This window comes from Dermochelys coriacea, chromosome 6, assembly GCF_009764565.3.
Source record: "Dermochelys coriacea isolate rDerCor1 chromosome 6, rDerCor1.pri.v4, whole genome shotgun sequence".
Taxonomy (NCBI): Eukaryota; Metazoa; Chordata; order Testudines; family Dermochelyidae; genus Dermochelys; species Dermochelys coriacea.
The window spans coordinates 63,776,774-63,789,918 of record NC_050073.1 but is presented as its reverse complement, the minus strand read 5'-3'; the positions used below and the strand labels follow the sequence as shown (position 1 = coordinate 63,789,918).

The 13,145-nt window shown below is 40.3% G+C and overlaps 1 protein-coding gene across 6 annotated transcripts in view; it reads right to left on the bottom strand.

Annotated features, from left to right (window-relative positions):
• The window catches only part of UBR1 (ubiquitin protein ligase E3 component n-recognin 1), a 158,709-nt gene that overhangs the window by 119,805 nt on the left and 25,759 nt on the right, over window positions 1–13,145 (bottom strand). The window lies entirely within an intron of this gene.

Genomic DNA, 13,145 nt, shown 5'->3' with positions numbered 1-13,145 from the left:
ATAGGCCATGACCAACTACTACAGGGCAGGTTCACACCCCAGCTTCTCATGGTCTAATTGTTCCTGTAGATAAACCCTAAGGCCTTGTCTACATTGCCACTTTACAGTGCTGAAACAGTCTCACTCAGGGCTGTGAAAAACACACCCCTGAGCACAGTGCTACAGTGCTGGTGCCACAACTACACAGCCACATTAACGTGACAGCACTTCAACGTTGGCAGTGAAGACATACCCTTAGTCTCCTACTGAGAGAGACTAATGGATTAAACATCATTAACATTTCAATAAACACATTAAATGTAAAGTAACCAAGGTAAATTCAATTAAAAGTAAATTAGGTTATAAAACTATCTAAAAAAAGTCCTAGATTAAAGAAAAATAATAAAACTGGAAAAAATAAATAGGATAGTGTACTTGAGTATAATAACTTAAATAAGACTAGTGTGAGGAGGAAAGGCCAGATGGCTATGGAAAAGTAATGGGAGATAGATATATCAGCTCCAGGCTAAACAAATCCCTGGTACCAGGATAAGTGAAATGGCAGCTGCTCTAGGTCAATTAAGACACCTGGGGCCAATTAAGAACTTTCCAGAAGGCAGGGAAAAGCCTAGATTGATTGGGACACCTGAAGCCAATCAGGGGCTGGCTGAAACTAGTTAAAAGCCTCCCAGTTAGTCAGGTGGGTGGGCATGTCAGGAGCTGTGGGAGGAAGTTGTGCAGTTGGAGAGGCTGAGTAGTACACCCATATCAGGCACAAGGAAGGAGGCCCTGACGTAAGGGTGAAGTGGAGCTTGAGGAAGTGAGGGCTGCTGTGGGGGAAGTAGCCCAGGGAATTGTACATGTCATGTTTCTGAAAGGTCAGCTACCATAGCTGATACTATTAGGGTCCCTGGGCTGGAGCCTGGAGTAGAGGGTGGGCCTGGGCTCCCCCCCCGACCTTTGCCCCCTGTTTAATCACTGAGACTGGGAGACAATAGAGACTGTGCAAGGAAGGATAACTTCTCCTCACCTCCCTTGCCGGCTTATGATGAAAATGGCTCAGTAGACCGTGACCCTTGTCTCTAGAGAAAGAAGGGTTACGTGGAAGGTCACAGTGAGCCTCTGAGGCTAGCGAAATCCGCCAGGAAACGTGGGACCCACGGAGGCAAGGACAGAGCTTTGTCACACTAGTAAACAACAAATAATTCTTCTCAACTCTATCTTAAGAAATCAGAATTCTAGGACTAAATAAAAGATTTAACTAAATGAATTCAAGGTCATATGACAATTACAGCTCACCATTAATCAGTGTTCAGACACAGCTGTCTAGCTAGAAATTGTTATTTCTACCCAAGCTGGGATATAAATCACCTAAGTAAGGAACAGGTAGGGTTCTCTCTGTTTTGGTTGAATTAATAGGCTAAAGCTTGGAAACGGTGAAAGATAGTAACAGAGAGTCTAACCAAGTATTGCATAAGGTGGCGGTCTCAAATTTTACACAAGGTGAAAAGTTTAGAAAAGTTGAGACTCCAAAAACAGAAAACCCAATAATAAAGGGGGGGATTTCAATTAACCCCATATTGACTGGGAATATGTCACCTCAGGACAGGATTCAAAGATACATTTTCTAGGCACCATTAATGACTGCTTTTTGGAGCAGCTAATCCTGGAATCCACAAGGGGAGAGGCAATTTCTGACTTAGTCCTAAGTGGAGCACAGGAACTGGTACAAGAGATGAGTAGCTTAATCATCAGTAATAGCGACCATAATATAATTAAATTTAGCATCCTTGCAGGGGGAAAAAATACTAAAGAAACCCACCACTGTAGCATTTCACTTCAAAAAGGGGAAAATACACAAAAATGAGGAAGTGAGATAAACAGAAATTAAAAAGAAAAGCCACAGGAGTGAAATGAGTGCGAGCTGCACAGAAACTATTTAAAAATACCATAACAGAGGAAGAAAAAAAAATGTGAATCCAAAATTAAAAAAAAAAATAGTAAGAGGACCAAAAAATCCCACCATGGCTAAACAACAAAGTAAAAGAGGTGGTTAGAGGCAAAAAGGTATCCTAAGTAAAATACTAAGATGGGAAATAGAAAGTAGCATTTACACTGGATTTGCCAAAGGTTAAGTATAATTAGGCAGGTCAAAAAAGAATCTGAAGAGCAAACAGCAAAAAAGCACAAAAAACTAAGAACAATTTATTTTTATGTCAGTCAGAAGTAGGAAGCCTCTAAACAATCAATGGGGGCACTGGATAATCAAGATGCTTCAGGAAGACAAGGCCCATGTGAATTCTATGCAATCGACTTCACTGAGTATGTGAGGAAGGTTCCCACACCTGAGCCATTCTTTTTAGGTGATGCATTTGAGGAACTGTCTCAGATTGAAGTGTCAATAGCGGAGGTTTTGGACCAAACTGATTGATTAAACTAATAAATCAGCAGAACCAGATGGTTTTCATCCAAGAGTTCTGAAGGAAATCAGATAAGAAATTGCAGAACTACTAAATGGTATGTAACCCATTACTTAAATCAGCCTCTGCACAGATGACTGGAGGATAGCTAATGTAAAGCCGATTTTTTTTTTTTTTTTTTAAAAGTCTTCAGAGACAATTCTGGCAATTACAGGGTCAGGGAGCAAACCGATTGAAACTATAATAAAGAACAGAATTATCACACACAGAGATGAACACAATATATATTCATAGATACTAAGGTCAGAAGGAAAAGGAGTACTTGTGGCACCTTAGAGACTAACAAATTTATTAGAGCATAAGCTTTCGTGAGCTACAGCTCACTTCATCGGATGCATTTGGTGGAAAAAACAGAGTAGAGATTTATATACACACACACAGAGAACATGAAACAATGGGTTTATCATACACACTGTAAGGAGAGTGATCACTTAAGATAAGCCATCACCAACAGCAGGGGGGGGAAGGAGGAAAACCTTTCATGGTGACAAGCAGGTAGGCTAATTCCAGCAGTTAACAAGAATATCAGAGGAACAGTGGGGGGTGGGGTGGGAGGGAGAAATACCATGGGGAAATAGTTTTACTTTGTGTAATGACTCATCCATTCCCAGTCTCTATTCAAGCCTAAGTTAATTGTATCCAGTTTGCAAATTAATTCCAATTCAGCAGTCTCTCGTTGGAGTCTGTTTTTGAAGCTTTTTTGTTGAAGTATAGCCACTCTTAGGTCTGTGATCGAGTGACCAGAGAGATTGAAGTGTTCTCCAACTGGTTTTTGAATGTTATAATTCTTGACGTCTGATTTGTGTCCATTCATTCTTTTACGTAGAGACTGTCCAGTTTGGCCAATGTACATGGCAGAGGGGCATTGCTGGCACATGATGGCATATATCACATTGGTAGATGCGCAGGTGAAGGAGCCTCTGATAGTGTGGCTGATGTGATTAGGCCCTATGATGGTATCCCCTGAATAGATATGTGGACAGAGTTGGCAACGGGCTTTGTTGCAAGGATAGGTTCCTGGGTTAGTGGTTCTGTTGTGTGGTGTGTGGTTGCTGGTGAGTATTTGCTTCAGATTGGGGGGCTGTCTGTAAGCAAGGACTGGTCTGTCTCCCAAGATCTGAGAGAGCGATGGCTCGTCCTTCAGGATAGGTTGTAGATCCTTGATGATGCGTTGGAGGGGTTTTAGTTGGGGGCTGAACAGACAGCCCCCCAATCTGAAGCAAATACTCACCAGCAACCACACACCACACAACAGAACCACTAACCCAGGAACCTATCCTTGCAACAAAGCCCGTTGCCAACTCTGTCCACATATCTATTCAGGGGATACCATCATAGGGCCTAATCACATCAGCCACACTATCAGAGGCTCCTTCACCTGCGCATCTACCAATGTGATATATGCCATCATGTGCCAGCAATGCCCCTCTGCCATGTACATTGGCCAAACTGGACAGTCTCTACGTAAAAGAATGAATGGACACAAATCAGACGTCAAGAATTATAACATTCAAAAACCAGTTGGAGAACACTTCAATCTCTCTGGTCACTCGATCACAGACCTAAGAGTGGCTATACTTCAACAAAAAAGCTTCAAAAACAGACTCCAACGAGAGACTGCTGAATTGGAATTAATTTGCAAACTGGATACAATTAACTTAGGCTTGAATAGAGACTGGGAATGGATGAGTCATTACACAAAGTAAAACTATTTCCCCATGGTATTTCTCCCTCCAACCCCGCCCCCCACTGTTCCTCTGATATTCTTGTTAACTGCTGGAATTAGCCTACCTGCTTGTCACCATGAAAGGTTTTCCTCCTTCCCCCCCCTGCTGTTGGTGATGGCTTATCTTAAGTGATCACTCTCCTTACAGTGTGTATGATAAACCCATTGTTTCATGTTCTCTGTGTGTGTGTATATAAATCTCTACTCTGTTTTTTCCACCAAATGCATCCGATGAAGTGAGCTGTAGCTCACGAAAGCTTATGCTCTAATAAATTTGTTAGTCTCTAAGGTGCCACAAGTACTCCTTTTCTTTTTGAGAATACAGACTAACACGGCTGCTACTCTGAAACCTAAGGTCAGAAGGGACCATTATGATCATCTAGTCCGACCTCCTGCACAACGCAGGCCACAGAATTTCACACACCCACTCCCGCGATAAACCTCTCACCTATGTCACAGCTATTGAAATCCTCAAATCGTGGTTTAAAGACTTCAAGGAGCAGAGAATCCTCCAGCAAGTGACCCGTGCCCCATGCTACAGAGGAAGGTGAAAAACCTCTTCCAATCTGCCCTTGAGGAAAATTCCTTCCTGAACCCAAATATGGCAATCAACTAAACCCTGAGCATATGGGCAAGATTCACCAGCCAGATACTACAGAAAATTCTTTCCTGGGTAACTCAGATCCCACCCCATCCAACATCCCATCACAGGCCAATAGGCCTATTTACCATGAATATTTAAAGATCAATTGATTACCAAAATCATCTTATCTCATCATACCATCTCCTCCTTAAACTTATCGAGTTTAATCTTAAAGCCAGATAGATCTTTTGCCCCCACTGCTTCCCTTGGAAGGCTATTCCAAAACTTCACTCCTCTGATGGTTAGAAACCTTAGTCTAATTTCAAGTCTAAACTTCCCAATGACCAATTTATATCCATTTGTTTTTGTGTCCACATTGGTGCCGAGCTTAAATAATTCCTCTCCCTCTCCGGCATTTATCCCTCTGATATATTTATAGAGAGCAATCATACCTCCCCTCAACCTTCTTTTAGTTAGGCTACACAAGCCAAGCTCCTTGAGTCTCCTTTCATAAGACAAGTTTTCCATTCCTCCGATGATCCTAGTAGCCCTTCTCTGTACCTGCTCCAGTTTGAATTTATCCTTCTTAAACATGGAAGACCAGAACTACACACAGTATTCTAGGTGAAGTCTCACCTGTGCCTTGTATAATGGTACTAAAACCTCCTTATCTCTACTGGGATGCAACAGGAGAGATTTCCAAGACCGCATTAGCTTTTTTCACAGCCATATCACATTGGCGGCTCATAGTCATCCTATGATCAACCAATACTCCCAGGTACTCCTCCGTTACTTTGAATTGATGCGTCCACAGCTTATAACTAAAATTCTTGTTATTAATCCCTAAATGCATGACCTTACGCTTCTCACTATTAAATTTCATCCTATTACTATTACTCCAGTTTACAAGGTCATCCAGATCCTCCTGTATGATATCCCGATCCTTCTCTAAATTGGCAATAGCTCCCAGCTTTGTATCGTCCACAAACTTTATTAGTACACTCCCACTTTTTGTGCCAAGGTCAGTAATAAAAAGATTGGTCCCAAAACTGATAGTTGAGGAACTCCACTGGTAACCTCCCTCCAGCCTGACAGTTCACCTTTCAGTAGGACCCGTTGTAGTCTCCCCTTTTAACCAATTCCTTTTCCACTTTTAAATGTTCATATTGATCCCCATCTTTTCCAATTTAACTAATAATTCCCCATGTGGCACAGTATCAAATACTTTACTGAAATCTAGGTAAACTAGATCCACTGCGTTTCCTTTGTCTAAAAAAATCTGTTACTTTCTCAAAGGAGGAGATCAAGTTGGTTTGGCACAATCTACCTTTTGTAAAACCATGTTGTATTTTGTCCCATTTACCGTTGACCTCAGTGTCCTTAACTACTTTCTCTTTCAAAATTTTTTCCAAGACCTTGCATACTACAGATGTCAAACTAACATGCCTGTAGTTACCCAGATCACTTTTTTTCCCCCCTTTCTTAAAAATAGGAACTATGTTAGCAATTCTCCAATCATATGGTACATCCCCTGAGTTTACAGATTTATTAAAAATTCTTGCTAATGGACTTGCAATTTCGGGTGCCAATTCCTTTACTATTCTTGGATGAAGATTATCTGGGCCCCCCGATTTAATCCCATTAAGCTGTTCAAGTTTCGCTTCTACCTCAGATATGGCAATATCTACCTCCATATCCTCATTCCCATTTGTCATGCTACCATTATCCCCAAGATCCTCTTTAGCCTTATTAAAGACTGAGGCAAAGTATTTGTTTAGATATGGGGCCATGCCTAGATTATCCTTGACTTCCACTCCATCCTCAGTGTTTAGCGGCCCCACTTTTTTTTAAACCTTTCTTTTTCTTCTTATTTATATGGCTATAGAACCTTTTATTATTGGTTTCAATTCCCTTTGCAAGGTCCAACTCTACTCGACTTTTAGCCTGTCTCACTTTATCCCTACATATGCTGACCTCAATAAAGGTAGCTTTCCTTGCTGATCCCTCCCATCTTCCACTCCCTGTATGCTTTCTGATTTTTCTTAATCACCTCTCTAAAGATGCTTGCTCATCCAGCTTGGTCTACAACTCCTGCCTATGAATTTTTTCCCCCTTCTTGGGATGCAGGCTTCGATAGCTTCTGCAGCTTTGATTTAAAGTAATCCCAGGCCTCATCTGCCTTTAGATCCATAAATTCTTCAGTCCAATCCACTTCCCTAACTAATTTCCTTAATTTTTGAAAGTCAGCCCTTTTGAAATCAAAAACAGTAGTTGCAGATTTATTTTTGTTAATCCTTCCATTCAGTTTGAACTGAATTAGCTCATGATCACTTGAACCAAGATTATCCCCACAACCATTTCTTCTATGAGATCCTCACTACTCAGCAAAACCAAATCTAAAATGGCATCCCCTCTAGTCGGTTCAGCAACTATGTTGGGGAAGAATCAACATGGCTTTTTGAAAGGGAAATCATGCCTCACCAATCTATTTGAATTCTTTGAGGGAGTCAACAAATATAAGGACAAGTGATCCAGTAGATATAGCGTAGTTGGACTTTCTGAAAGCCTTTGACAAGGTCTCTCACCAAAGGCTATTAAGCAAACTAAACAGCAATGAGATAAGATGGAAGGTCTTCTCATGGACCAGCAACACAGTAAAAGGAAATAAAGGGTAGGAACAAATGGTCAGTTTTCATAATGGAAAGAGGTAAATGTCATTGTACAGATCCTTGGGGGACACTGCTTGTGCTATTCACAATATTCATTAATGATCTGAAAAAAGGGGTGAACAGTGAAGTAGCAAAATTTGGGGACAATACAAAAGTCACTCAAGACAGTTAAATCCAAAGCTGACTGAGGAGAATTACAAAGAGTTCTCACAAAACTGGGTGACAGGACAACAAAACGGCAGATGAAATTCAGTGTTGATCATGCAAAGTAATGCACACTGGAAAATATAACCCCAACTAGATATACAAAATGATGGGATATAAATTAGCTGTTACCACTGAAGAAAGATTTTAGGATCATCATGGATAGTTCTCTGAAAACATCTGCTCGAGGTGCAGTGGCAGGCAAAAAAGTTAAATGTTAGGGACCATTAGGAAAGGGATAGAGAAGACAGAAAATAGCATAATGCCACTATATAAAATCGATGGTACGCCCACACCTTGAATACTGCGTGCAGTTCTGATTGCCCTATCTCAAATAAATAAATAAATAAAATAAATATTACAACTGGAAAGAGTACAGAGAAGGGCAACCAAAATGATCAGGGGGGGTATGGCACAGTTTCCATACAAGTAGAGATTAAGACTGGGACTGTTCACCCTGGAAAAGAGACAACTGAGGGAGAATATGATAGAAGTCTATAAAACCTTGAATGGTGTGAAGAAAGTGAATAAGAGTGTTATTTACCCCTTTACATAATACAAGAACTAGGTGTCACCCAATGAAATTAAAAGGCAGCAGGTATAAAACAAACATAAGGAAGTACTACTTCACACAACACACAGTCAAGCTGTGAAACTTGTTTACATGTGATACTGTGAAGGCCAAAAGTATAACTGGGTTCAAAAAAGAAATAGATGCAGCTCCATGCTCTGAGTGTCCCTAAACTTCTAACTGCCAGAAGATGGGACTGGACAACAGGAGATGGAACACTTTGTGACAGGGTCAGGCCAGATGGCTACAGGAGAATAATAGAAGGCAGATATATTAGCCCCAGGTTAAGTAAGTCCCTTTTCCCTGGGTAAAGTATCAGGAACCTTCTGGAGACAACGAAGACAGGCTGATTAGAACACCTGCAGCCAATCAAGAAGCTGCTAGAATCAATTAAGGCAGGCTAATCAGAGCACCTGGGTTTTAAAAAGGAGCTCACTTCAGTTTGTGGCGTGCATGTGAGGAGCTGGGAGCAAGAGGCACTAGGAGCTGAGAGTGAGAACGCGGACCGTTGGAGGACTGAGGTGTACAAGCATTAACAGACACCAGGAAGAAGGTCCTATGGTGAGGATAAAGAAGGTGTTGGGAGGAGGCCACGGGGAAGTAGCCCAGGGTGTTGTAGCTGTCGCACAGCTGTTCCAGAAGGCATCTAGACAGCTGCATTCCACAGGGTCCTTGGCCAGAGCCCGAAGTGGAGGGCGGGCCCGGGTTTCCCCCAAATCCTCCTAACTCCTGGTCAGACACAGGAGTCGTCAACCTGGACTGTGGGTTCAGAAAAAATGGCCAAGCTGAGGGCTGCTGTGACGCTCCAAGGCGAGCAAATCCGCCAATAAGCACCAAGGTAGAGGAGGAACTTTGTCACAACTTGATAATTCCCCTGTTTTTTTCATTCCTTCTGAAGCATCTGGCACCTGCCATTGTCAGAAGACAGGATACTGGGCTAGACAGTTCATTGGTCTGACCCAGTATGGCCATTCTTATGTTCTTAAGCATAAATACTAGCAAGACTGATATACAAAAAAATAATTAAGGAACACAGAGCTCCTAGTAATTGGAATGAACAAAGATAAACCTCCAACAATTTAAGTTACCACACACAAAGATTAAAGTAGTTTAAAAGTATAAGGTATTAACCAGTGATGAGCTGCCAAAAGCTGAAGAACTGGTTCCTTCAGTCGCTCCGGGTCTTTGGCGGCACTGAAGGATCCGCCGCTGAAGACCTGGAGCAAGTGAAGGACCCACCGCCGAAGTGCTGCCAAAGACCCGGAGCACCGCCAGATGAGTAAAAATTAAAAAGGGATTCTCAGGAGAGCCTCCCCAGCTGAGAGCTCAGGCGGGCCGGACAGGATGGTCCTGCGGGCTGGATGTGGCCCGGATTTTGCCCACTCCTTTAACAACCAGTTCTAAACCGGCTTCAAAATTTAACAACCGGTTCACATGAACCGGTGCGAACCAGCTGCAGCTCACCACTGGTATTAACACATCAGATAATTCTGTGGTTAGAAACATAAAATTAAAACTAGCATAAAAGTATTCTTAAATTTAAAACATACAGAAATGAGGCTTGAAGTTAGAAGATAGTTTTTCTTACTCACAGCGTAATGTTAGAAGGGAGAGAAATCTGAGGATGCTTCTTTCACTGGCAAATAACTCATTCACACATGCAACCACAGCACAGCTCCAAGGGGGTGAGTGAGTAAGACACAGCACAGAGCAGAACAGTATTTTAGCTATGTTACTAGTTCTCAGTAGCACTTACAATTAGGAACTGAGTTTAAATAAGGTAACAAAACAATGCATTTTCACAGATCTAAATCTACAGTTCAATTCCAGATATTTGAAATACACGGTAAAAACAGCTATAAGCGCAAGGCTAGTTCTTTAAGCGACCCCAAAATAACTTTAATAAGCTGGCAACAGTTAATCACCCTTAACATAAAAAGTGCAAATATAATTTCCTCACAATTACAGTGTCCTCTAGGTGAGGAGCAAACGATTGAATTTAGGCACATGTTGTTACAAGGCATTAAGTTGCATCCAATCATGATTTACAGTAGAAGATTTCAAATCTTAAGGCTAGTTTAAAGTTTTATTTCTTCCCTACTTCCACTATAATCTTTCTTGATATTTATTTGGAATAAGGATATCTTAACAGGGTTCATTATTTTGGAATTTCAATTCAAGGATCCAGCACAATGGTCTAGATTTATGAAATCAGAATCCGAACTACAAGGAAGTACAGGATTCTAGAAAGACAGTATTTTTGCTCTCCAAGGCCAATTTCTGGCTTCCTTCAAAGCCCAGAAATTCCCTATGGAATCTTAGCAGTGAATACTTAATTCTTAAATCTTTCTATGCTTTCCGTTATCCAGGGAGCCTTCTGGTGTGGTGACTATTTCTTCTTGATAGCTTTCATCTTCAGGACAGCTTTCTTCCCTAAGGCTCCTTATATTTGGGACTTTGGAACTTTAAAGTTCCAAAACCCAGGTTCTTCTCAGGAAAAAGGACCTTCTTTTAACTAAAACTCTCTCTTTAGAGAACAAAGTCATTGACCACTGCTTACATGAATAGGAGGGATCTTCTTGGTTCAGAATCTGGACACTCAGCATTCAAAACCTCAGAACTTGCAATGAACACTATCTCCCAGGTGAGGAGAGCTGGATCTGAGATTCTGCAACACTTTTATGAGTTCTCTTCATTCTGTTATTTGGGGGACTAGCCCAATTCCAAAAAGGGAGCGATTTATTGCTTCAAACATCTTTCCATTGGGCAGTTCAAGGTTTTGGGATGTATGCAGATCTGGTTGCAAGTAGTAAGACCTGACAGATCCAAGTGACATCACATGTTTCCTCCCATCCAGCAGATGGCATCCAAGCTTCAGAAAAGTCCACCTTTCCAAGGGTTTCCAGCCTCTCCTTCAAATTCCCTAATTTTATCTTTAGCATTGTTTAATAAGAGCATACACTAACTGAACTGTCTTTTGGCTCAATTTCTGTTGGGACTTCTGGAATAGAGCCCTGCAACAAGACCAGAACCCAATGGAATCCGACTACAGGTGCTGGATTCAGGATGGGTTGGGTTGGAAAACAACTGGAACTTCTCACATCAGGTTGGATGGGTTCAGGTCTGGTTTACTAATTAGGCTTAAGTAGACCTCTATCCCTGAAACATTTAACAGAATAAAATTTCTCTCATATTTTGTTGTAACTTGATAATTATCTTCTAGAAGCTTTATTCTTTTCTTCTTAAACTCTCTTCAAATTAAAAATTAAGTGCATTTCTTCTTAAGAGTAGGAAGAATTTCCCCTAATTTGATTTTTATTGTAAACAACTTCCAGACTTCTTTTTAAAAATCAGTATTTGAATTCCAAATGGTTACAATATTCTAGATATTTAAAGCATGCTTAGGTACTTCAAAACAATTGCAACACAACAAGAGTCCTAGTTTTAATAATATCTTCTAATACAATTTTACAATTGCTACACTTAATCTTTATACATTTCTAGATTTAATAATAAGCATACACTATGATTGTATCCACCAAAATCTGTTGTTAAAAATATCTTATGTATATGAATTAATCCAACTACAGTATATATTTCCAGAAATACCTAGTTTATTACAAAAGTCTTTGTTTGAACACCTCCAGCTTTAATAGAGAGGTCATTAAATTTGGCCTTAAAATTCTATTGTTCTCCAAATGGCTTGTTTAGAGAACAATAGAACACAGATTGTTTACTTTTCTTAATCTTCTGAATTGGGGTATTTTGTGAGGTGATTACTTAATGTATTCCTTTGTACATTGCTAAGAGGTGCATTAATGGTTGTGTTGGAACCATTATGTTTAGTTTGCTCAAAGGTAATAAAATTTCCCAAAGCAATTTAAGATGTGTATTTGAGACCATAAATCTGCGTGTGTCTACTTTGCCAGCTATACTTCTTTAAGTGGAATCTTGATCCTTTTAGCAAGGAGTCATTGCCTGCATTGACACAGAGAAATTGAATTGTAGCATAGTTTATATAGATTTCTGTGTCACTTACTAGGAGATGACTTGAAACCTCTATTTTGATATTAATTATATTTTGAGACCTTTTGGTGTGTCACATCTCATTTCTGATTTTAGTGTTTTAGTTTAATGCAGGTTTACTCAAAAAGTGTTAAACAGAAATTTAAATGAAGAGAGCAGGAGAAGGAACAGTTTGGCATGTGTGGGGACACTAAGAGGCATTTGTTTATTTCTGCCCTTACAACCATATATTCCTCTTGAAGGTAACAAAACATTCATATAGTAAGAAAGGTCAGTTACCTCATGAGGTAGGAAAAAAGGTAATAAAACCAATTAAAACATCTCAGGATTCAACTGATGGTAACTTGACTTAAAAATGAGGCCTTTGTTAGGGTTTAATACAAGAATACATGATTCAAGTGTGATCTTTGTCACTGCTTTATTATCTTATAATGTCTCAGTAAATAATATTAAAATTGCATAAATTTGGCCCATCTTCTGTGTGGCGCCTAGAGTCCATTTAATATAGTGCTCTAGGAATTTTGAGAAAGTAATCCGCTTGGTACAAACAAACAGTCTCTGGATAACCCTACCAATTTGAATTAAATTAAAACAGCAAGTTAAAAACAAACGCATTATCATGTAAGAGGAACAACCTGGTGCAACAAAATGGAAGAACTGGACTTCTGCAAAATACTCCCATCCAGAAGCAGTGTCAGTTTTCATCCTAGCAGAAAGCGCATTCGTCCTGAACTCTCGTCTTTCAACCTTTGCCTATCAAGTGATTTCCTAGTTCTGAGGATCAGATAGTGGGAATGTTCAGAGCAACATGCAACAGCACGCTTAATGGAGTCTGGAACAACATTGACAAGAACTGTCTGGTCCCAAATTCCAAAGAAAAGAAGATACAAGTGTGGCCTTTAACATG